General features: G+C 28.2%; 1 long non-coding RNA gene across 1 annotated transcript; it reads left to right on the top strand.

Moving 5' to 3' along the window:
- The first annotated feature begins 2,647 nt into the window (after positions 1–2,647).
- Positions 2,648–4,923, top strand: LOC127288695 (uncharacterized). The gene is made up of 4 exons (XR_007844075.1): positions 2,648–3,596; positions 4,301–4,380; positions 4,469–4,627; positions 4,715–4,923. It is a non-coding gene; the product is annotated as an uncharacterized LOC127288695 (long non-coding RNA).
- Positions 4,924–23,834: the final 18,911 nt, after the last annotated feature.

The following is a 23,834-nucleotide window of genomic DNA, read 5'->3' as shown; positions in this document are numbered from 1 at the left end:
ATATAAAAAAATTAAGAAAATGTTTCTAAATTGTATTTTTGCAGAAACTTGTCGAAAATCGACCACCAGGAAGTATTTAATATGTTCTTACCCGCACTTTTTATAATTTTCATTTCTATTATCACTTCCACTTTTTTATTTTCATTACCGTTTCCACTTTCACTTTTTCTAATTCTCATTCGCACTTCCATTCCCACTTGCACTCTTTCTAATTCTCATTTCCACTTTCACTTCCACTTTCACTTTTTTATTTTCATTACCACTTCCACTTTTTCTAATTTTTATTCCCACTTTCCTTTTTATAATTTTCATTCCCACTTCTACTCCCATTTTTTCCACTTCTAATTTTCATTATAGCTGTTGCCATTTCGACTAAAACTATTTCTAATTTCCATTTACGCAACCATTTCCACTTTTTTTAATTTCCATGGATGGAAATTAGAAAAAGTGAAAGTGATAATGAAAATTTAAAAAATTAGGAATGGAAGTGGGAGTGAAAATATAAAAAAGTTGTAATGAAAATAAAAAAGTGAAAGATGAAATGGGAATAAAAATTGGAACAAGTGGAAGTGAAAGTGTGAATGAGAATTAGAAAAAGTGGTAGTGACAATGAATATAAAAACCTGGAAGTGGAAATAGGAATGGGAATGAAAATTAGAAAAAGTGGAAGTGGCAATGAATATAAAAAAGTGGAAGTGGAAATGGGAATGAAAATTAGAAAAAGTGGAAGTGAAGTGGGAATGAGAATTAGAAAGAGTAGAAGTGAGAATGGAAGTACGAATGAGAATTAGAAAAAGAATAAGTGGAAATGGGAATGAAAATAATAAAAAGTGAAAGTGAAAGTGGTAATGGGAAAGTAGTGGCAAAGTTTCTGTGAAAATATATTTTAGAAACTCTTAATTTTTTTATAGGTACTAACGTTAGTAACATTAGTAATGTCAGTAACATTAGTAACGTTAGTAACGTTAATTTTTTCACCTGGATTAACATTTTATTTTTAAAAAAAAGTCTTTACTGCAAACGAGAAAAGTATTTTTTATATTCTTAAACAATTTACTAAAATAATAATAATTTTTCAAAAAGTACCTATTAAATATTTATTAACAATATAATTATACGAACAGTTACATATTTATATGTATGTAATACTGTTTAAATATATTCTTTGGTAATTCTAAAATATTATTTTTTAAAAGCAAACTTTCTTTACAATGATAAAAAAATAATATTTAAAACGTTTTTAACAATAACTGTTTAAACAATTAATTGTGAATTATGAAAGGTAAAAAAATTAATAGTGTTATTCGAAGCAATAAAATGAAATTAAAATTATGATGTAAAATTTTTTTATAAAACATTTAAATTGTTGTAAAAAAAAAAAATTGGGTTAATTAATCTGCAAAGAATTTTTAATTGCACTAAAGTGAATTTTTTGCGATCAAGATTATTATACTTTTAATGAGTATAAAGTATAATTTAATTTAAAAATTATTTACTTATTGTTTAATCATTTATTGTTTAAACAATAGAAACAATCATTTATTGTAATGTCCATGCTTGTTTTAATAATTTGCCTTCATGCAGAGTATTAATTTTCATAAATTATTCCACTAAGCATGTCAGTTCGTCTTATTAGATTAATACACTCAGAGAAATGGTATATTTGTCTCCGAGCCTACTAACTCATTTATTTGTTACAAATATATTTCATTTCATTGAAATAAAAAATTTATTTGAGCCAAAGAAAAATTTATTTCTGACAAATAAAATTTTTATTTACGTCAAATAAATAAGTTATAGTAGGCTCTGAGACAAATATACGTTTATTTAACTCAAAAATATATTTATTTCGTTCAAATAAATCATTTCTCTGGGTGTAAAAATTGAATATTTCAACCCCTATTTTCATCCCTTAAATCAACATCGCAGCCGCTAAAAAAAATTACATATCTTATATTTTTTGGTACTCTTTAAGACCTATATGGTTAAAAATCAATCTGGAGGTGGCACTTGAATAGTGTTATACTTGTAAGCAATAAAGCGCAACCAAGCGAGGAATATATCGCTAGTTATACGTAATTATAAAAAGAAATTTATTTTTAATATTTTCTTTTATTTTATATAAAAATTTTGTTCTAATAATCAAATATTTAGTTTTCATTTTTAGGTTAAGTGTACGAAACTGAATTCGTTATATATATACATATATTCCTCCATGTTCTATTTTCGAAGAAGCTGCACTAATTCTTCATTCAACATTTTTGAATAATAATTAATATTTACTTACTAATATATATATCACTACATTTAACAAAAATTTTCAAACTGTCTATGCCTTTTGATGCGATGTAAAAATGGCGTCACACCGGATACGGGGTTTACACGCACGGACTTGCTAATCTTTTAATTTTCGATAAAATTTCCTCAAAACTACATATGGGGCATTCTATGGGAAATTTTCATTGAAAATTTTTTTTTGTCCAAAATATTTTTTTTCGAAATCTATATGAAAATTAAGGAAATACGTAATTTTTTATTTTTTTTTTATTTGATGAAAATGACGGAATTAAAAATCGATAGTGTCTCTTTTGAGAAAACTCACTTTATAAGTTTAATTTCAACTTTTTTGTTGCTTCTGTTATACACGGAGAAAACAGGGTAATAAAAACAAAGTAAAAAATGATAGGGAGTTTGGTATAATTCTTTGACAGCATGGGAAAAATACTCGAATTCTATGCAAAAAGGAAATTTTGTATATAAAAAGAGTAAAAAATTATATATGGAAATTAAAAATAACTATGCTTACATAGTAGAAACTCTAACTTTGAAAATTTACTTGACGTTGATATCACAATTTGCGTTACACTTTGAGAAATTTAAAATGCTTGATGTGATTTTGTGCTTCTTAAATTTAACAATTTTAATTATACATACTTTCGTATAAAATGCGGTTTACAAACAATAAAATATTATAGAAAATAAAGTAAACAGTCCGAAATAAAGAGGAAAAAGTCAAATCTATAATGCTACAAAATGCATGTAGTTTAAACAATTATTTCCAGAGTAAGTAAATGAAGATTTACAGTGCATTGCTTGAGAAAGTGCTTTGCAGCATGGGAATATTTGCTCGTCAGGTAGGCGCTTATCCCCCATGTTTTTGAAGTAAGTTTCACTCGATAGATCTATCGAAAAATGTCTTTATATTAAGTACTTTGTGTGAAATAAAACATAGTAAAAATAATTTTTCTCTTAACAATTTTCACGATTATGAAAAAGATTAAATGTACTTCCGAAAGTATATTTCACATGTTGTATAAAGCAGTAAATATTTTAACCTATCTGGGTATTTTTACAAAAAGAATATAAATATATACTTCTTTTGAACTTATTTTTACCCAAAAATTTCTTGAAAAATCATTATGAAATAGGGAAAATTTGATATGTTTAAATAAAAACGTTTTGTGCATCCTGTAACGACGCAGCGTCCATGACGCGTCACTAGTTGTGATCGACATCTCAAGACGACAGCATCCATGTAGTTTTTGTGAAGTGAGAAATATTTATTATAATCTTCCTTCCGGTGAATTAATTTCAAGGTAAGAGAATATTATTTCATTATAATGCCAAACAATTTTATTTTAATATTTTCGAAAAATCTCGATAGCGTCGCTTTGCTTAATTCTCCCTGTCCCAATAGAAGCGTCTTAACCATTGATGCAGGGTCGGCTTCAGGCAAAATAGTAAAATTCAAAGCCTTAAAGCTTGCCCTGTTGACCGTTTCTCTTTTCCGTCCTTGTCTAACTCAAATGCTTCTATAAAGCAACGTAAACTTTAGAGAAGGACAAAATTAATTTATAATAATTTTAATATTTATGCAAGGTATTTCCTTGTACATAATTAAGTGATTTGAAGATTTTAGTAAACCTTCCTACCGCGGGGGAATTTACTAGTTAAAAACGTGTACACTTGACTATCGGTATTACACCTCATATTACCCTTATTACTAAGTATTACACGTTATTACAGAGTATTACACATTATTACAGAGATATTACAGAGTTTTTTGCGTTATTACAGCACCGTAATAACGCATTATTACATGGTATTACACAAGTATTACAGAAAGAGTGTTCACTTGACTGCCTGAGTAAATTTCCCCTCGTTTCCTATACTCTATAACCAACTCACCAACCAACTCCAACTCTACAACCAACCAAAAGCAACTTTAGTTACGTGCTGCTTATTTAATCCATCCATTTAAATATTTATTAATAATTTAATTGAAATTTCAAATTTACAGCTGATTGAATACTTGAAAAATAACGCCATTACTATTTCAAAAAATATAGATGTCTTGGTTTAAATGCTGATCCAGATTTGGTAAATGTGTTTTTTATATCTTATTAACACATTTTTGGTAACATAGGTTTTATTAATAGATACTAATACTTAATTTCTTTATAAACAGATAAACATTGAATTCAACTATGTATTTTTCCAAATAAGGGAAATAATTTGTTCCACATTTGGAAAGATATTCGCCAGGATATTGCACTTTTGCTAAGAAGCAAATTGAAAAGTAATGAAGACAAAGAGTCAATTTACAATATTGAAGAATTGTCAGAAGGTACATTTTCTAAAATACAAAATAAATAAATTAATTCCCTATGCTTATAATATTGTTTTTTTAACAGAATTTTGTTTCATTTTACAGAGCAACAAGATGCAGTGGTTCTTTACTTACTGCCGAAGCTTATAAGACCATCATTTTCGAAATACGGAGAAGATCCAAGGGCCAAAAAATCAGACAAGTACAGCGATTCATCTGAAAATACTTCAAAATCTACGTGCAATGATATACAAGAATCGTTTATTTATGTTTTCGAAATATTTTTGAAATATATAGAGAATTTATAAAAATTGTATGTCTTATTTATTTTAAACTTCATTTATTAGAACTATTTAATATTATTAAAATTGTCGTTTCAGATTATTTATGAATAATATAATCCATAATTATTAATTATCAGAGTTTTTGATATTTTGAGAATTAGAAGTGAACAAATATTAATTAAAATTAATATTTTTATAATATTAATTCCTAAAAAATGATTATTAAAATATGTAAAATTAAATTTTTAATAAAAAATTAATACAAATATTATAATTTTCTCATTAAAAAATAACTAAACTCTCTGCATAAAGTCATTTTCAAAAAGTATTAATACATATGAAAAAATAGTTTTATATCCTTCTCAACAGAGTAAAAATTCCCATGCTCATAGTATAAGATGATTTCTTGATGGCACTGGCAGGTAGTGTTGGATAGCTACCGCTACTTTCTAACATCACAAAAATTCCCATGCTCACGGTATAAGATGCTCTACTCGACGGTACTAACAGCTATTATTGTGTAGACGCCGCTACTTTCTAACATCACGAAAATTCCCATGCTCACGGTATAAGATGCTCTACTTGACGGCATTAAAAACTAGTAAAGGATAGCTTATAGTTCTCACTACCAAAATTAAAATTCCCATTCCGCACTGGTTTTCATGATATGTAGGATAAGATATTTTGTTTTGCAGTCTACAAAGTTATACTATGTTTTAATATATTTACAACTATAAGCACTTCTGAAAATTTGTAAACCAATATATAGGATAATATAGTATTTTAAAAATTATATTTTGCTAAAAATGACGAGTTGTCACCACCTTGCCATTAATAATATAAATTTTTCCCATGATTTCAAGCAAAAGTTCCAAGAAATTTTTCTCCGTGTAGGTACGTTATTTTTGAGTACATATTTGAAAAATTTGAGAAAAAATGAACAAATTTCATATATATAGAATAATTTTTAATTTATTAGTACAATAGATTAAAAAATGTTCCAAAAACACACTTTCTTCGTTGACGTTAAATTACAAAATAAATCATAACTTCCGTCATTTTCATCAAATAAAAAAATAAAAAATTACGTGTATTTCTTTATTTTTCATATAGATTTCGAAAAAAAATATTTTGGACAAAACAAAAAATTTCCCATAGAATGCCCCATATTATTAATTTTTTGCTTCATACGTCTCTTTCTTCAGTACGTGGACAAATTTTGATTTTGAAACGTTTTTGGTGTATTAAAACTATTTCTTCGAATGTTTTCATTTATTTTTTTCCATTAATAATATTTCTCCGATGTAAAAAATTGTACCAAAAAAAAAAAAACATAGGAAAATAATTTTTTCTTTAAATTCCGATGAGCAAACACATATTCAATGTATGTACACACTAAGTTTTATGATTCGCACATCGTTTTACCTGTCCTAACTCTGGTTTGTAAGTACGAGAGGAGCTTATCTTGTCTGCCTGTGCTTGAATACCTTATCTTGTTAAGCAGTGCGCTTAAGATTGTCGCGCTCTCAGTTAACCGTTCTCTCGCCATGTAGGTATATAGTCAGCATTGTCTTGGGTCACATTGAACAGGTTTGCGTGGGCGAACAAGCCGGTTTTACAGGTGACCGTTGGTCTTATGGCAACACTATATGCGAAGACACTAACACTTTCTTCAAAAAAAAAAAAAAAAAAATCACTAATCATTAATCCGTCTCTGTCAATCCTAAAAGGTTGTCATCAATTTCAAAAAAAAAAAAAAACGATATATTACAACAAAATTGTAAAAAATTTTTCAAAAATTTTATATCGTCTTAAAAAAAATCGTCTATATCAAAAAATATCATATTTCATATATGGGTCGAAGAAAATTTAAAGATTGAAACGTAAGTCTAGGAGTTTCGTTACAGACGTCGCGACAGATAGGCGACAGATTGACATAAAAGTGGTCCAAACATAAAAAATGCGGCAGTAAAAATAATTCTTCCTTCAGGTCAAAATCAGGATATTCGGTCAAATGGAGATAAAAATGTAACCATCCCGCTGGCAAAAGCTTTTAACATTTTTTTTTTTTTTTTACTACATATTTGATGTAATCATGCGTCTTAGTAGAATAACTAAAAATTAGAATCTACACAGGAAATTAAAAGGTATTAAAATAAGTTGCAACGCTTATTATTTTAATCCAATTTTGCTCATTTTTAATCCATTTTTATTATTAAAATAAGCAAAAAATTGGATTAAAATAATGCAGCTTATTTTAATGCCTTTTAATTTTCTGTGTAGTTTAAAAATTACTAATAAGGAAATTATATTTATAAATTGTAAGTGCCTGTTAAATTCTTATGGGGAATTTTTTTTTTTTTTTAGAAAATATATATCTTTAACACACTAATTTGGTATATTTATCTGAAAACGATAAATCATTGTAACCCTAATGGAAAATAGTTGTCTTCTAAAGTTGTTTGGATATACTATACGGAAATATCGGCTACTGTATATGCGGCAAGAATGAAAAATCGTTTTCTTCCAAGATGAGTCAAGGAAGGTTTTTTCAGTATATATATATATGTGTGTGGACACACGGAAGACCAAGTCGGCTCGTTAGAGAAGAGCCAAAAACAGTCCAAGGGTACACTACTAATTCAGCTTGACATAATTGGGGGTGTTTGTTACCTGGACACCATCCCCGTGGTACATGAGCGTCTGGTACAAGATCGTATAACGAAGAAACATGGAAAACCTCTTCGGGCGATTCTAGGGTCCGATTCGATGCTATCGCCATCAGACAGCTTGTAGCCCAGCATGCCTCTCAGCTTCCTTTTTTTTCACTCTTTTTCTCTCTCTCTCTCTCTTTTTTCATCTTCCTTTTTCTTCTTCTTCCTCAGCTTCCCTTCACCGCACCGATCCCCTAACTCACAATAAGCCTGATCTCATGTCGCTCTCTTTCCTCCCTTTTTTTTCTGGTTCAGGATCTTCCTGTAAACTTTCCTCGCACTCTTTAATACCCCCTGCCCCCCTCCCACACCTTCGATTCTTCCCTCATTTACACTCAAAAAAAAAGATTTTTTTGATTTAAAGAAATCAAATTCTTTGATTTAATGCACAAATTAATACAAAGAAAATTTTTTTTTGAAATTAAGAAGCTTATTATTGGTTTATAGTTTATTTAATTCAAATAAAAATTATTTGCTTCAAGTAAATATTTATACCCTCATAACAAAAGGATATCTTGAGGATATCCTCAGGATATCCTAAACTAATGTAGGATATCCTGAAAACGTCCATAGGATATCCTCAGAACATCCAAACCGCCGTTACGTAGGATATTTTTTGGGATATCCTGAGGATATTCTAGGGATATCCCTGAGATATTCCAAGGATATCCTAGTGATATTCTTGGGATAAACTTGGTATATCGTTAAAATATTCTAGAAATATCGCTAAGATCTCCCTAGGATATCATTATGATTCAAATTTTGACTATTTGAGATAGCGATTTTTTGATACAAATAGGTTTCCCGTGATTGTCAATCATCTTTAAAATCTGGGCCTTAAAGTTGATAATTAGAGCATATATTTAAGCCAAAAATGCGATTTTCGACACTTTAAATTCGTTTTTTATGGAACTGACGGAATGAAAAATTTTTGTTCTAACATATGCACCGAAAGTAAATTTTAGATATCTTGGAAATACATTATAAATACATCCAAAAAATATGTTTTCCATTTTTATTTAATGAATTTGTATGTTAGAGTCGTTTAATGGATACCTTAGGGACATTTTTAGAACGACTCAAGGATATTCTAACCCTTAAGATAATATAGACATACTGTGGATACTGTGTCCTAAGGACATCCCTAATTATTCCAGGGATATCCTTTGGATATCCTTAGGACGTCCTAAGGACATCTCTAATTATTCCAGGGATATCCACAGGCTATCCTTGGGACGTTCTAAGGATATCCACAGGATATCCTGATAATACCCGGGGAAAGGATTAGGATATCCCTGGGACGTCCTAGGGACATCCTTAAATATCCCTGGGATATCCTAACCGCCGCTACTTTGGATATCTTTAAAGTATCGTTAGTATATCCCTGGGGTATCCCTAGGATATTCAAGGGATGTTTTTGGAATATCCTAGGATATCTGGTGCTGTGAGGGTATTTGATAATAAATCAAGTAATCGGTTATTTGAATCAAATAAATTTTTTTCTCAATGTACGTCTATTCTGTTATCTAAATTGTTATTTTAGATAAAAGAAATACAATTCGAATTTCTTTTTTTTTTGGGTAATTAACATTTTGTAATTAGTTTTTGCTATTGTCAAAAAAAAAAAAAAAAGAAAAGAAAATTGATAGAAATCTAAATTTTTTTACTTCCTGTATTAATAAATTCCTTGTGAAATTTATATATACTGATTCGAAACATATATCTAGAATAAGATAAACCATGAACCGGAAATCTAGACTCATTATAAGATATTTGTGCGTGACGACGACAGATCTATGTCGGTGAACTTGAAAGAATTTCTCAAGGCTGAATAATGAAATTTAAATAATACAAGCTACTTAATGTGCGATGGATAAATTAACACGTTTATTATATTATATTTTAAATATACATAATGAAAAAAAAATTTAATTGAATCAAATAAACTGTATTATATCTCTCTCTAAATCTGAATTAGGAAAAAATGTTTACTAATTTGAATTAGTGACTCATTTTTTTGCTTATGAATTAGTAAAATTTTACTAAATTATTAGTAACTTTTACTAAAAATTAGTAAAATTTAACTAATTCTAAAGCAAAAAATGAGTCACTAATTTAAATTAGTAAAATTTTTTACTAATTCAGATTTAGAGAGTATTTTAATTTAAATCAATAATTTCTGTATTTCAAACAAAATTTGTAAAAATTACTTGGTTCAAGCAAAGATTTATTTGCTAATATATAGTCTACTATTATTATTATTATTTTTATTATTATTATTATTATTATTATTATTATTACTGTTATTATTATTATTATTATTACTGTTATTATTATTATTATTATTATTATTATTATTATTATTATTATTAATTATTAATAAAATAAGAAAATTCAAAATTTTGCAAAATCCGATGTTTTTTTGGATTTATTATTTTTTAAGATTCCTATACCTGTGTTTCTTGTTTGCACTTTTCATAAATATATATTCGAAACTCTGTTTTTCACAGCTGCAAAGTTATACGCATATATAACCAATATGATGTTGGAAAAGTCGGTAAAAGTCAAACGTCTTGTGTAAACAGGTAAATACTATGATCCATTAATAAACACCAAGTCGCACGTATATTTTTCAAAGGATATCAATGTATATATTTATATATATACTTGCGTGATCCTTTTTAAAAGTCGAAAATCCTGCTTTTTCGGGGTATAACTCATCTTGAATTTGTAATTTCATATCCACGCGCATTTTAAAAAAAAAAAATCGTGCCGCTTTTCAAATATTTTACTTTAGTGTGAAAATAAAAATTTTCCCCTCCATATGCAATATATATATATATATATATATATATATATATATATATATATATATATTTCTTTTTTATTTTCTCAGAGAGAGAAAAAATTATATATTTAAAAAAAATTTTTTATATTAAAAAAAAATATATATATATTTATTGTTACAGAAAAAATTATTAGGGTCAGTTGGGGTTAAATGGGGACAAAATCGCTATTTTTCACAAATTACGAAAGTTTCTTCCTTTAAAAGGTAATATTTGCGGGTTTATTTTTTTTAAGTTGTTATTTACATTCTCAGGATTAATTTTATGTAGCAGAAAAAAATTTAGATAAACTTTAAACACATGAAACTGACTGTCCCCATTTACCCCAAAATTTAGAAAATTTCATTAAATTTGGGGTAAATGGGGACAGCATAGTTTCTAAGAAAGTTTTAAGAAAAAAGTTACCTTAAGTATATATTACTGTATTAAGGGATGAAAAAACTTGAAAAAAAATTTGTAGTAGATATATAATAATTGAACCAATTGAAATTTTTTTGATTTTTTTTTTTTATTTCAGTATTTTGTCTCGCATTTGAAAAAAAAACAGACTTAAAAATCATACCAAATTTTTTTTATCTTGTCCCCATTTACCCCAACTGACCCTATTAAAAAAATATATATATATATTTTTTTTGTTACAGAAAAAATTATTACATATTTTTTTCTTTTTTGAGGAAAAAATAATATATTTTTGTAAAGTATGCAAGAAAGAAAAAACTGATTTTTTTTCTCAAGGGTTCTAAGAACCAGTGTATACTCTCAAGTGTATGTGAGTTGTAGGAAAAATTATGTTTGAAAAATGACATAAAACTGCGACCCAAGACACTTGTTTACAGGCCAATGTTTCGCTTTTTGAAAGCTTAATGGCCATATTTCGAATCAAGAGTCTTAAAATGTGACAAAAAACGAAAACATGTCACTCATTCATTCTCTTGAGACGCGTATATGCATAATACTTCTTCAAAAGAAGTTTATATATTTTATCGGTTTTCTGCGCTAAGTGCTTTCGTAATAAAATCTTTTCGTCTCAAATTATTAATGTTTTATTCCTTTTTTTTTCAATTTTTTTTTCTTCTTTTTCTTTTCCTTTTTCTTTAATTGAAATTCATAAAAATTATTCTAAAATTCCTGATGAAGATTAACTTAAAGAGAATTGGAGTATTTAACTAATGTACGGGTTTTATTAAGATAAATATCACCTTGGACTTTAGCTAATTGATACATCTTTACTGAGGTATATAATAAATTTATTTAGTTTGAGAAATTGTTTTTGAGCAAAATCTCTTATATGTATATATAAAGGACACGATAGAAAACCGGAGAAAATGAGGATGAAACTGGGAACGATATTTATAAGCAACAAATGACAAAGGTGACAAGTCGGGAGGAATTAAATTTATTACGCCGTCAAACGAATAGCTTGAGCTTTAACTTTCTTGTGTCTGAAAATACGCAATATATATATATATATATATATATATATATATATATACATACATACATGAGTTTATTCTCGGTTCTTCGTTGATGGACCATTTACACAGATCATCGACTTAACAATATCTCTTATTCCCTGCGCTCGCAAGAAATCATCAAAAAAAAAAAGGTGAAAACTTTTGCTAAATTTATCTAATTTACAAATTATATTATTACAATTATTATTTTATTTTTAAAATTTATTATTTAAATAATTATATTTCTATATATTATAAGAAGATTTCGCCGCAGCCGCCGCCGCTGTTTCGGAAATTTTGACCTAGGATGGGGGGAGTCCCCCCTCTCCTAAATTTTGAGGTTATGTTCGTTTCTAGACTCTGAATATAGCCGCAAGTCCCTCCTCCCTCCTCTCATTTCCCCTCCTCTGCCAAAAATGACCTAAATTTTGAGGTTATGTTCGTTTCAAGGCTCTGAATATAGCCGCAAGTCCCCCCTCCCTCCTCTCATTTCCCCTCCTCTGCCAAAAATGACCTAAATTTTGAGGTTATGTTTGTTTTAAGACTCTGAATAAAGCAGTAAGTCCTTCCCTCTTCCCTCATCTCTCTCCATATTTCCCGCCAAAAATGACATAAATTTTGAGGTTATGACTTGAATTTAATGGTTATGTTCGTTTCAAGACTTTTTAATAATTTATTGGTTTTTAGGCAATTTCATTGAAATTATTTTTAAAAATAATAGGAAGGGAGGGAAGGAAGGCAAGGAATAAATAGAAAGGCAACCCCGATGATTTTCCACTTTAAGGGTTAAATTTTTAAAGGCTTGAAAATATTAAAATTTCACCTAAATTTTGAGATTATGTTTGTTTCATGGTTAAGGGAATTTAAGGTTATGTTCGTTGGACATAGCCTTGAACCCAACGGTCGTCCCTTTATCTATGCCCTTGAATTTTGAGGTTATGTTTGATCTAAGGCCTTGAATCCTGAAAACCTATGAATTTTGAGGTTATGTTTGATCTACGACCTTAAATCCTGGATACCTAGGACGTTGAATTTTAAGGTTATGCTTTTGTGGAGCGTCAAATATAGTTATATTAATAGAATTATTGCTAAAAAAAATTTGTAAATAAAATTGACTTGTTTTATTTCTAAATTTTAAATAAACACGTGTACCGGAAGACTCTAATTAACATTGTATAATTGAATACAAAGTCATAGGGTAAAAAATAATTAGGAATGACTTTGTATCATTATTCAATAGTAACTATATATGTATATATATACAATACAATTTTGGTCATTTGATTAAATCGACGAAAAGGTCATGAATATATTTGTAAAGTTTAATTGAATCGAATTTGTAAGTTATTTTGTATTTTTTCTCTATTTCTCTATTTTTCTTTTTTTATTTTTTTTTTATAGTGTTCTTCAACCAAATTATGTCTAAATTATAACTTAATTTTCAAATTTTTTAAAAATATTTTATTATCAATTCAAATTTAATTTCTCTTAATGTAAGAATTTTTTTTTCTTGTACGATATTGATTGCGAAATAAAATATAATATTCGCGCCAATTTCTCGGTATAATTTCAAATAAATTGAGAAGGGTGACTTTTGGTATTATATATCATATAAGAAAAAGAGAGACGTGGAGAGAGAAACAGAGTCGATGGAACCTACGAATTCGGTTAAAGTTTGTCGACGACATTAAGTCACTTGTGACGTTATTTATAGTAAAACCTGCACAACCCTTATACTACATTTTGTCGTATTGTGAGTCGCGCAGGGCGTGTCGTTGACAATGGCTTTAATGAAAACTCACCCTTGACTTTTTCCCACAAAAACCTCCAAGATATTTAATTTCCTTCAAAACAAAAAAAAAAAAAAAAAAAAAAAATTCCATAAAAAAAAGTTGGAATTTTCTTTTTTGCTTTTTACAACAATAAAAAGAAAAAGTTAAAACTTTATTTTGGAAAAAATTTACTAATACACAAAACGTTTAATTATAAATCAAATAAATATATTTATTTGATTCAATCAAAAATTTTGTTTGAAATAATTATAAATTTTTTGCAAAAAATTGAGTGAACATAAAAAATTGTATATTTAGTTCAAATAAAATTTTTCCTTCAATTTTTTTATTATTTGAGATTTTTTTTAAAATTTATTTTTCTCATTTTTATTTATTCCTCTCATATTAAGAGGAACAATTTTTAGATGAATAGTCTTAGAAGAAAGTCCTCTCAATTTGAGAGTTCAAATAAAATTTTTCCTTCAATTTTTTTATTATTTGAGATTTTTTTTTTTAATTTATTTTTCTCATTTTTATTTATTCCTCTCATATTAAGAGGAACAATTTTTAGATGAATAGTCTTAGAAGAAAGTCCTCTCAAATTGAGAGGACATCCTTTCGAATCATATTCTAGAGAAGAATATAAATTCAAAATAAGATGAATCCTCTCAAAACAAGATTATTTCTTTTTCGGTGTATATGTATGTATATATGTATACATATATAAAGAAAGATGTAATTCGAAACAACTCGTTTCGTTTGTCAAAACCCATTATGGATAAATTTCTCGGTTATATGCGCGTTTCACAAGAGGAAGAAGATCGCGCAGATGCTGCTTTTGCTGCTGTTCACAAGCGAATACGTTCGACACAAAGACAATAACCATAAAATTCCATGATAACGATATATAGAAAGAAGAGGATTCTCGAGAAAGAAGAGAAAAGACTTGTCCTCATCGCGTACATTTATATATAAAGAGAGAGAGAGAGAGAGAGACAAAAAAAAAGTTGAATTCTTATCGAAAAACAGGATTTTATTGACAACTAAATACAAAAGTCGCTTTTAAAATTAGATTATAAATCCTGTTTGCAAAGTTTTTAGGACTGTTACCAAAAAAAAAAAAAATTTTTTATCAAACTGAAAAAATTCCTATTATTCGAGAATTACACGCAGAAAAATGTTTATTTAAATCAAAGAAATATTTCTTTAATATAAGGTCAATTTTTCTTTGATTTAAAGAAAATTAATTTGATTTAAAAACAATTTTTTTGATTTAAAGACAATTTTATTTATTATTCTTAATAAGACTTTGTTTGAAATTAAAAAAGTACCTATTTATTTAAATTAAACAAATTTTTTTAAATCAAATAAATTTTCTTTAAATTAAACAAAATTTCTTTAATTCAAATAAATTTTCTTTAAATTAAAGAAATGTTTTCTTTGACTCCAAAGAAATACATCTTTTATCATTCAAATGATTAACTGAACTGTTTTCCGTTTATAAAAATTTATACTTACTGTTCGACTCGATTGATAACTATATATACTTGTAATTGCGCAGTAAAGTGAAACATGTTTTTAGGTTATAAAAATGAAAATTTTTAACAGCACTGTAAAAAAATTCTATAGAGTAATTTTACAAGGTTGGAATTTGGAAAAAAGTGATCACACTTCCCAGGTTGTAAAACAATTTTCGTTGTATAAATAAAGCCGGAAAATTAGATAGCAACATAACCTAAAAGTTGTTTTTTGTATATTATAAATTTTGCCCTTATGTCTTTTTCGGTTAAATAAGTGTATACTTTTCTTATTTAAAATACCATTTTATGGTATTAAAATATACATAAATAATTCAAATACACAATTGTTTGTAAATTGCTTCGCGAACTTGTCGCTAGGGTGCATCACAGTCGATCGTGTCATTTTATCATAGTAAAGCATGTGTATTTAAGAATTTAAAATATATGATCTCCTAAAAACGAGGTAAGTCGAATAATTATGTTAATAATGTTATTCAAAATTGCTTGATATATTATTACTTTATTTTAATATTTTTATTTTTGCAGATTCGGTGATTACTATTTGGTCGTGATTTTGTGTATTGTAAAGTTAACCTCAAAAAAATATGAGTAGCTATCCACTTTTATTCATGAATACTATATTTGGTCGTTATTTTGTGTATTGTAAAGTTAACCTCAAAAAAAGTTTGAGTTACTGTCCACTTTTATTCATTAAAGCAATAACTACACTGTAAAAAATCTTTTTAGAGATTGTACATTCACAATTTGTATTTGTGTTAAAATTTGTAAAATTACTATATTCAATATGGTTATGTTACTACATTAAAAACAGCACTTTTACCATTTTCTGTAAATTTACTACTTTCAAAGTGGGTAATAGGTGACGGATGCAACAACTAATTATGTTTCACCTATTATCCGCTTTGAAAGTAGTAAATTTACAGAAAATGGTAAAAATGCTGTTTTTAATGTAGTAACATAACCCAAGTAGAAATATCCGTAGCTCGCCGTAATTAAACACCGGCATGGTACTGATCCAATACTGGCTGTCGGTATTGACTTTCAGTACTGGCAGTGTACTGACTAATACACCGAATCAGTACTATGTCGGAGGTAAAAAAATATTAAAACCAGTACTGTCAGTACACTGTCATTCACACCGAATCAGTACTATGTCGGTGATAAAAAACATTAAATGAAAAAGTCTTTAAATTATTTCAATAGGTAGAAAACGATGATTTTTTATTTAAAAAAATGTATATTAATTTCTTTCGAATACTTTCCCTCAAAATTTTGGATGTAATTGTAATGTATTATTATATACCTATATAAAATATATTTATGTTTTTTTAGTTATTTTAGTACTCATTGAAATATGTGCATTAAGTTATTTATCATGCATACAATAACAATAAGTTGAGAATTTTTTTCTAATAGTTTTAAAAATAAAGCAAATGTAATTTTTTCACTGTAATTTTTAAATATTATTAATAATTAAATATTAAATTTAAAAAATTTTTCACCATTCATATTTTACAGTCGTCTTTTATTAACTTATTTTTAATTATGTAGGGTCAGTCGGGGTAAATCCGAACGGGGGGTAAATCCGAACGCTAATTATTTCAGCTTAATTAAAATTTTTAAAAATAAGTTCGATATGAGAATTTTTACCTCAGATCCTCTTGAAGAGATTCTAAGTATTATCCCATTTTTTTGTTTGTTAATTAGCAACAGCATAAACAAAGATAACAAGTATTGCAAAAAAGATTGAAAATCAAAGATGACACTCTTTCAGTATTTTGTCTCGTATTTGAAGAAAAAGAAGCTAAAAATTCATTTTATTATTTATAATTGTTTGTTATGAATACTAGAACAGAAACTATTTTTTATTTTTGCCTTCTGTAAAATTTTATTAACAATATCAGACCGTTCGTATTTACCCAAAAAAATTGGAAAACTGGGGTAAATCCGAACGGTATTTTTAATAATTTTTTTTTACATCAAAGCCACACAAAATTGTTTTTATTTGATTATACTATTATTTTAACATTATAAAAGTACATAGAAAAAAGTTTTTCTTTCTATACGTATCCTCGTTAGTAATTAATAAGCAGAAACTTAATCTCTGTTTTCTCGAAGGAGTGTTTCAATTTTTTTGCCAAATGGTTTGTTGAAAAAAGTTTTTCAGGATCTTAATAAAATTTGGTATTCTACGGTTTTTGGGGTCGCTAATTACCAATTTGAAGTCAGTTTTTCAAAATTCAAAATGGCGGACGAGAATTAAAAAATTCATTGGATTCGCTCGAAAATTGTTACTCGGGGGGTTTCAGGATTAGCAAATTTGATCATTTTTAAAAATAAGTTTTAGGAAAGTCCGCCATTTTGAATTTAAAAAATTTGACTTTTATTTTTGTATTTACATTCAATCACTCCAAAATACTTTCTGTACCAAGTTTTGCAAAAATCCGTTATGATTTGATAAAGTTATTGAAGGTTTTAATTGTGTAATGCATTTTAATTTTTAACCTGTTTGATTTTTGTATTTATATATGATGCATTATTACATAATAGGTTTATTATCGTATTTTTTTTGAGTTTTTATATAAGTTTAACAATTGCAATACTTTAAATTTATTTTCCCTAAGATTTTTCTGAAATACAGTGGCGTTCGTATTTACCCCCATATTTTAGGAAAGTTGCAAAGTATCGAGGTAAATACGAACGCTAAGTTTCCTGCGATTGTAATTTATCAAAAATTTTTTCTACCCCATAAAATTGTTCTATGGAAGTAAAGTAACAACTTCATGCACCAGAATACCGGAAGTATTTTTTTTTTAAAGAAAAAACTTATGTTATTGTTGAAACTTACTAAAAGCGTTCGGATTTACCCCAGTTGACCCTAATTCATCAATCATTTTTGTCTGTTTTAATATTATTTACGGTAAAAATAATTTATTAAAAATATTTAACTGAAATTGATATCCAGTTTTATTTCATTAAATCTTTGTAAAAATTGAAAAAATTTTATGAGTTTAAAAAATTTAAGAATAAATTCATTTTATTTTCGTGATCAATAGATAATACAAACTTTGAAATCAAAACTTTTGTATTAGGTGAACTACTTCAAGTCAGCACTTCAAGCCAGCGCGGCTGTGCGGTATGCGTATCTGACTTGCGTTCTAAGGGTTTAGGGTTCGATCCCCCATGCGTGCGAGATTTTTCGTTCTTAGTTTTAAGTGTTATAAGTACAATATTTGTTCATGTGTAATATCAATTATTAAATAATTATTAAATTAAGTATAAGTGCAAAGTAAAAAAAATTAAATATTATGAATTTAAAAAAATAAAAAAATTTACAACACAAATTATTTTTTGTAAAATAATTTATTAAAAATAAAATAATTTAATCAATATAAATGATAATTATTATTTTAATTATTTATTGTTAATAATATTTTATATATTCTAAATAACATTAACTATTATTGGCTTCACATTACCTGTTCGTGGTAAAAATGGGAGTAATAAGCTAATAAGGATGAAATTTGCATTGGAAAGCGTGTTTTAGCATTTTGTAAAAAAGTGAGATTTTAAGTCCGGATGAGTACTTTGCCAGTATTATGCCAGTATTATTCTAGTACTACGTTAGTACTGGTGAGCGGGACAAAATCAGTACTGGACAGCGTTACCAGCCAGGGTTGGTCCACTACTGGCCCAGTACGGCAGTCAGTACCGTTATACTGACTGGCAGTGTTGGGTCAGTACTATGCCAGTGGCACATTTCTACTTGGGAACCTTATTGAATATAGTAATTTTACAAATTTTAACACAAATACAAATTGTGAATGTACAATCTCCAAAAAGATTTTTTTACAGTGTATTACTATTTAGTCGTGATTTTGTGTATTGTAAAGTTAACCTCAAAAAAAGTTTGATCCACTTTTATTCATTAAAGAAACAACTACTATTTATTATCAGTAAGTAATAAAAATCGTATATATAAAGAAAATCTTTCTAGTATTGAAATATCAGAAAAAATAATTGTAATAAAAATTACTTTGCAAATTCTGCCATCCTGAAATTCCGTCTAGAATCATTTTAATAACGAGCTTGAAGTTAGTCGCTTATTTAATTCGATACCCAACTGAAAATGAATTGCAACAAAAAAAAGTCAAATTTTGTTAAGAAAAATAAAATTTTCGTTTTCCCCTAGTTCTCAGCTCACGGTTAAACAGATCCGGCTACTACTTAGCGATACAATATACTGTTTTGTTACGAAAAGGATTTGTGGTAATCCTTCATCTAATTTGCATACTGATTGTATGAAATGTTTATATTCTTTGCTGTATCAAAAAAAAACGACACACCTGCTGTACCGAAAATACCATCAACCATATCTCTTACACCTGTCTGCTTAAATAGATAATAATATACCTATAACCATCATCGAATACTTCAGAAAAATATAGTATTTCAATTAAAAAAATACAGAAGAAATAATTCACCATGCATTAAAAAAATAATTCTCTTCTGTGTGCGATGACCTTGATTCCTTGGTAAGTGGACCTAATGACAAGTTCGCGTGTTTGAAAAACGTATATAAACCCGTAGGAACAGGATCGAGGCGGAGCGATTAAATAGGAATAAAGGACGCCCACAAGGGGAACCTATCAGAGTCGACGTCGATGGGAAAAAACTCGACTGTTAACAAGATGGCTCAGCCGGCACTTCGAAGGTGGTTTCTCTGGTACCTCTTCGTGACGCGACTTTGTGGCGCTGGGTATATATATCTACCCTTTCAACATGGCTGCCTTTAACATATCCTTCGCGACCTCAACTATATATATATATACACTTCCAATGAGCTTCAGGTGACATCCCCCCCCTTCTTAGTGTTTTATGTGCGTGTGAGTGTGTGTGCTCACACAACCCTTGTGGAGACACACTTTGTCCAGACTATCGGCAACATGCAGTGTTGATGATAGTCCTTACAAACAGCTTCCGTTCTTACTCTGGGTGAGAAAGCGATACCACTGAGCGCACATAAAACGCGCGATGATAGCATGGGATATAGCCTAAAGGACCTTCATGTATTGCACTTGCTTCCTATCATCGAAACGTGGGTTTCAAATCGCCTTCTTTGCACCTGTAATCTCTCTCTCTCACTCTCTTACAACTTGGGTGATCTTTCTCTTTGGGACAGAAAGATTCTTTTTTTTTATTCTTGAACAAAATATTACCAAATTTTACAAATATTGGATATGACGACACAGGACCCCGGGATAAAATGAATATAGTATTCGAATAAGTATACGCAGTAATCGGAATATTCGAAATAGTATTCCAAACGGTATTGAAAGTATATAGAGTTTACCAAATAGTATTCTAACTTGTATACATAATCTCCAATGTATATCTGAATGTCTTCCGTAATATTCGAAACGCATATGACAGTACACTGAGTAAACTAAGCTGAATCTTCAAATAGATCATCTTAATTTCCTAAGTATACCAAAGTATTCAGAGTAATCTCGAAGGTCTTCAGAAGTCTCTTAAAAGTATGAACATCTTCCGGAGTATATAAAATGAATACTGCAGTCTCTGAATTGTTCTATACTTAATTGGTGATACATAGATGGCAGAAGTAAAAAATTAGAATGGCACTAATAAATAAAATAATACATAATAAACTGAGATTTACAGTATTTTATTTAAATTTTAGTATTATATTTTGAGTAAGAACTACTAAACATAACTGATAACAAGAAGAAAGATTTTTTATTAATACTGCAAAATATTTTTACTCTAAAGTAGAGATTGGAGTATTTTTTCGTTTTTAAAAGTTTGCCACATCTCGTTTGTATTAGGATGACCAGTCAAGGGTTTCTCGATGTAAGAGGTCCTATTTTATGAGTTTTTCGGTACCTGTTTTTATCTTATAGATTTATTTTAATAGAAAATGTGTGAATTTTGAAGATGCAAAGAGACGAAGAAAATGTTTTTAAATGTTTAGTATTTTTTTAAATTTTCCTAAAGTAGATCTTCAAGTTTTCAGTTGCTTTCTAGCATTTGCCAAGAACGAAGGGGAACCTACAGTCGGTTGTTAGTGAGTTAAAGTGAAGAATTTATTGAGAATTTATTTATTAATTATTATTTTAATGTAATATTTAAAGTTTTTCATCAAACGAAATAATTTAAAGTGTAAGATAATTCTTTAACTAAAAAATCCTGCACTAAGTGACACAATTAATTAATAACAAATTACCCATCGAATGCTACGAAATCATATGCTAAAAAAATTATAAGCAAATCAAGTAAGTTTTTCATATATTTTTTATTTACTTAACCAGAAATTTATATTTTATTAAATATTATAATATAATATTAATATTATAAATGTTAACCTTGTATTCACTGACAATTGTAATAGTTTATTTAAAAAATTATTATATAAAATATTATAACACAAAAATTTTTTATAAAAAATAATTTAATAACATTAAAATATTTAAATATATCATTGATTAGAATGCAACTTAAAGTTGACATTTTTTTCAGGTACGGAATTATGAGTTTCATAAAGGATATACCATATTACTTATCACTTCAAATATTTAATTCAGATAGTTATTTTTCTTTATGTTTATCTATTTATTTATTTAACTTGTATATTAATTAATTAAGTATTACATATTATGTATAATTATGTTATTTAAGAAAAAAATTTTGTGTATATTTGGTGTTTATTTGTATATCAAAAAATATTCAATGAATAAATTAATTATCATTTAATATTATTTATTTTTATTCACATTTATTATTAAGAAGAATTTTTGTCTATATGACAATGCGACATCTATTAGACACCATTAGAACTCTAGTTGGAGTTTATTACAAGATAATTTGGAAAAATTTATATAATATCCCATTGTATACAAATGGTATACTCTTCTCTCTATGTGGTAGATCTTAGTATACCATCAGTTTACTTTAGTAACTTTTATCAAAGTATTCAACAGTCTACCTTTTGGCACGGAGGAATACTTATTCGAATACTATGTGACTCAAGTTTACTTTTGGAATACCTACATTTTTCATGCCGGGACTAAACAGAATCTAGATCACCGTCTACAAACTCTTGCAAAAATAGTAATATTTTGATATCTATTTTCTTTTAAAATAACTAACAATAATTTACAAAATGAAGGCTGATAACCTAACATCCGTAGGGTTTAAAAAATCAAAAATTTTAAATACAAGGTAAAAAGTAATTGCAGTATATACATAAGCAGATTTTAGGTTCAGACATACGAAAAGGGTCCTGTGGTATGCACATTGGTTCACTTCAGATCTATTTTAAGTTTAAGGAATATTTTAAGCTTAAGTGTATCACCCAATTTTCAATCGTTAAATAAGATGTAATTTCCCTATCTAATTCAGTGGACATTTTTTAGTGTTATTGTATATTAAAAGTTTTGGATTTTCTCAAACCATACGGATGTTACTTTAATATTCATAACAGTACCAAAAAAACAGTAGGCTAACATAACCTTAATTTAGGAACAGATTTATTTCCCTTACCATAAATAAATTCCATAATATCATCAATTTGTTACTTAGAGGAATTTCTTTAATGAAGGACAAAAAGTTATTAATGTTAAGAATTATGTGGACCTTTTTTTCCATATATACTTTCCATTGAGTTATATGGAGGATGCGAGACATGTAAATTGCTTCATATACCGAGAAAGACTATGGTGAATACGAGAAGGAGCCTCTTTAAAGTTTGTAAGGTGGAAAAATGTACGAAAGCCCTTTGTTTTACGACCGCGATATGACCGTACAGCCAGACTTTTATTACTTTGCGCTTTTCGGCTCAAAGTCAGTCTCGATCAATGCGAATACTATATCCTCTCTTCATCTCACTTTTTAATAGCTTTTTCCTACGGTCAATATATTTATTATATTGGCCTGATGCAATTTCCTTCATTTCTCAATATACAATTTTTTGTTGAATCTTTTTTTAGTTTTTTTGTTCTTAAATAAAAGTAAATTTAAATAAAAAAAGGAAGGAGAAACCAATACTGTGTTTTCCAATTGAATGATCGACATGCACACATCATCAAGTGAGGTAAGAGTCGGCAATCGTCTTTGAGCTCTTTAGGCTGGCGCTAAAGAAACGATGAGCCAAAGTGGGAGAAGAGGTGTGCGGGAGACGCAATTTATTCTATAGAGAGGGACCGCGTTGAGAACTTATATAAAATGTAAACGAAAATCTGTAACGTAGCCTATATCCTTCTGTATTTGGCGGTCGATCCTTCGGGACAGGGTGGCGATCGGATTTCTGATCGACCAACAAGTGGTAGCGGCTGCTTCAAAGAGTTCTTCCTCTCTCCTTCTTTTCTCACTCGAGCTCAGCAACTCTTCTGCTCCTCTCCCTCTTCTCTCCTTCTTTCTCTCTTCACTTCAGTATGACAATCGCTCTCGTATCCTCTCTCTCCTAAATACTCCTAAAATGCTAAAAAAGAAACTGACAAAGAAATGTGTGAGAGTAAAAAAAATAGAGGAATAAAAAAAAAAAGAAGTGAACTCGATCGAGCTAATGATGTGCCGCGCGGCGCTAGCGAGAGATTTC

The sequence above is a fragment of the Leptopilina boulardi genome, unplaced genomic scaffold (genome assembly GCF_019393585.1).
Source record: "Leptopilina boulardi isolate dan_hultmark-lab unplaced genomic scaffold, ZJU_Lbou_2.1 LbouV2_392, whole genome shotgun sequence".
In the NCBI taxonomy this organism is placed as follows: domain Eukaryota; kingdom Metazoa; phylum Arthropoda; class Insecta; order Hymenoptera; family Figitidae; genus Leptopilina; species Leptopilina boulardi.
The sequence above is the reverse complement of the archived record's forward strand: the minus strand, read 5'-3'. Positions and strand labels throughout refer to the sequence as shown.